This window comes from Pinus tabuliformis, chromosome 2_1 (genome assembly GCF_031772625.1).
Source record: "Pinus tabuliformis cultivar Carrire ecotype Pingquan chromosome 2_1, CPIR1, whole genome shotgun sequence".
In the NCBI taxonomy this organism is placed as follows: domain Eukaryota; kingdom Viridiplantae; phylum Streptophyta; class Pinopsida; order Pinales; family Pinaceae; genus Pinus; species Pinus tabuliformis.
This window is the reverse complement of record NC_142299.1, coordinates 819,404,101-819,407,729: the sequence shown is the minus strand read 5'-3', so window position 1 is coordinate 819,407,729 and position 3,629 is coordinate 819,404,101. Positions and strand designations below refer to the sequence as shown.

Genomic DNA, 3,629 nt, shown 5'->3' with positions numbered 1-3,629 from the left:
AGAGTTTGTCCACTACAACAATTCTTTAGTTTTTCATATTCTTATTTGAGTGTATTGACAACTTGGTATTAGTCGTAGCCGGACTTTCTATTCTGAATTTCATTCAATGTTTAAACCTCTTTTATATTTGTATTTGCATTTGATTCACATATTAAATCTTATGAATGTTGGACAAGTAATAGTCACGTTCTTCCTACATTTATTAACATTTTCACATTGTAAAATGCCCATTACATTGCCCATAGAATTCCAATTCAATTTTGTGTGCTATAGGTTTTTCTCTGTTGTATTCAATTTACATAATGCAGATCAGTTGGGTTCAATGCAAATACCTAAATAGGGGGCCTACCTGAACCCGTGACTAGGAGTGGGTGAAAAACACACCAGATCACCATCTAAAAAAGACTTAGTGGACTAGAAGATGGTTTATTTAAAATGATGTAGGTTTCTTGCTTTGTGGCCTTGGTTTGAGTTTGAGGTGCTACCACTCTATCTTCCACAAAAGAGGTGATCGGTTTAAAATGATGCAGCTTTGCTGCTTTTTGGCCTTAGGATTAGTTGGAAGTGATTGGACTCTATCTTCTGCAAAAGAGTTAAGGGTATTATACTAAGTTTAAATGGAGGAGAATCATCTAACAATGGAATGGGTATTAAATGAATTTTAGTTGGAGGGAAATTTAATGTCAATTCAATCAAAGTGTTGTCATTGAATGTTTACAAGTAACATGAATTTATTACAAGAATGCTAAGAAATTAGTTTGTCTTTTAATATGGGACAACTCAAGTGAACATCAATTATAATGCACCTAAAAGTGAACATCATCTTCTCTAAAGCCTTTGCACTTTAACCTAATTATTCCAACTGCCCTATATTTTTTTAGCTTTTTCATTGAATTGTACCAATTAGTCACTAAAGAGTCTCAATACCTAAAAATCATCCTCATTTCCTTCATATTTCAATATCTATATATAATTAACTCAACAAAATCTTGTTCTTAACAATAAACTCATAACGTTGATTTTTAAAATACCAGATAATTACCCTCTACTTACACAAATATAAAAAAATAAAATTTTCATATATATTATTAATTAATGATTCAGATATCATTAAAAAATACCATACCTGATATTCTCCTTACACATTATAATCATACAAATAATTGAACATTCTCTCCATCAACTAAAAAAATATATTGTATTTTCCCACATCTCACAATTCAAAAACAGAAATACAAAGAGTATAAAGTGGAGTAACAAATGATATGTAGTCCTCTTTGTTCCTGGGGCAATGACGCAGCTAGTGAGGTAAAACTGAGGTAAAACTGAGCTGCGTAACTACCATCTACTTACACAAATATAAACGAGTAAAATTTTCATATATATTATTAATTAATGATTCATATATCATTAAAAAAATACCATATCTGATATTCTCTTTACACATTATAATCATACAAATAATTGAACATTCTCTCTATCAACTAAAAAAATATATTGTATTTTCCCACATCTCACAATTCAAAAACAGAAATACAAAGAGTATAAAGTGGAGTAACAAATGATATGCAGTCCTCTTTGTTCCTGGGGCAATGACGCAGCTAGTGAGGTAAAACTGAGGTAAAACTGAGCTGCGTAACTACCATCTACTTACACAAATATAAACGAGTAAAATTTTCATATATATTATTAATTAATGATTCATATATCATTAAAAAAATACCATATCTGATATTCTCTTTACACATTATAATCATACAAATAATTGAACATTCTCTCCATCAACTAAAAAATATATTGTATTTTCCCACATCTCACGATTCAAAAACAGAAATACAAAGAAGAGTATAAAGTGGAGTAACAAATGATATGTAGTCATCTTTGCGCTTGGGGCAATGACACAGCTAGTGAGGTAAAACTGAGGCGTGTCAATTGCTGGTTGAAAGCTATTTCCGACCTCCCTCGTTGTCCTGGGCTACACCTGGTCCTGCAGAATTTTGGGAGGGCTCGCCTTTGGCTCGGGCTTCAAATAATTCAAATTTCCAAACTGGTAGCAGACTATAAATACAGAGGACGAAATTTCGATGGTTGGGATTGCTGGTTAACTTATAATATTGTTGATTAACTAATAATATTGTCCTATATGGCATCTGTTGGCCTATGGTAAATTCGAGAAGATATTTCTTCGTGGATGTTCAGGATTTATTCAGGACTGGGTGATGAACATTACGTGGGTGGGACTGGCTGTTCAATTCAGATATTGTGCTATATGGCATCTGTTAGGCTATGGCACCTGTTAAGCTATGGTAAATGCAGGAAGATATTTCTTCATGGTTGTGGATGAATTGTTAGGCTATGGTAAATGCAGAAGATATTTCTTCATGGATGTGGATGAAGTATTATTGTTACCAGAATACCAAATACTACCAGAGAACTTGCATCGTTGCAGTTATTACCATCTCTTTGGTGTGTTGTAAAAGCCAGTTAGTTTATAATTCTACTGTAAGTTATCTGTTCATTATTTCTACAGAAATCATTTTATATGCACATCAATATCAACTCTATGTAGGGATGCAGTGGCACTCGCCACGGGATTGGACATCAAAACCTTTCATTTGAATTCTAGTAATTTTTTTATTTGAGCTTTAACCAGAACAACAATTTTAAGTGTTTGACGATTTGAATATGATTATTCATGAGGGTTTGAAATTATTCATTAATTTTTCTCCATATATGGAAATGTAACATGTAGCAGCTTTTGAGGGGTTTGGAAATCAGATTTTTCTCAACCATTCAAAGTGTTTGGCACTTGGGATATGATTGAAGTTCATTAGGGTTTGACATTCATTATTCAGTCTTTTCTTTAATGATTAAAGTTCATTAGGGTGTTGTAAAGGCATGTCAAGCTTTTATAATGTAATCCAGTCACTAAATTGATAAGAAATTTGATAATATTACTTGTCATGGTAGAAATTTGACGATACTTGTTGACATGGCACTGATTCTCAAAACGGTTTGAGATGAAAACATCTTCAGTAACAACAAGGTGAACTAATCATTTTTTATATTCTCTAAATAATTGCCCTATCATACTCTCATGACCATAACACCTCTCTATAGTGAGCTTTAACTTCTATTTTGATGAGTAGGGAAAATTCATGAATTGCAGAGTGATATAAGGCTAATAAATCTTCCCATTCCCATGTGTTGGCACATATAAGTGACAGGCTTTTATGAAAACTGTAATGACCTAGGTTACCATGGCAGAGCCTTTCTAATCACCTTGCTCAATTGAAAGAATCATCTCTCCAAAGGTCAGACAAATGGAATCATTTCAATATAAATGACAAATAGAACAGTGTTTTGTGTGCAAGTTAAGAAGCCCTTCAAAGTTCCAGCCAATGGTGAAAGAAAACAATAGGATGGATGGCACTAGGATGCACGTTGGATCTTACATTGATAAGGAATATTTAATAGCAAAAAGAAAAGTATCATATGCATTGAATTTGGATGGCCCCTTATTCCAGGTCTCCCACGTGATAGATGCTAAGCAATGTCTTTCCCTTGCCCCCTGCATGCATTTTTAGTTATTGGGGTCTGTTTGTAGGTCATGCAGGAAATTCATTCAC

The 3,629-nt window shown here is 33.2% G+C and overlaps 1 non-coding gene across 1 annotated transcript; it reads left to right on the top strand.

Moving 5' to 3' along the window:
* The first annotated feature begins 1,877 nt into the window (after positions 1–1,877).
* Positions 1,878–2,024, top strand: LOC149203159 (U4 spliceosomal RNA). Its single transcript, XR_016254046.1, has one exon. It is a non-coding gene; the product is annotated as a U4 spliceosomal RNA (small nuclear RNA).
* Positions 2,025–3,629: the final 1,605 nt, after the last annotated feature.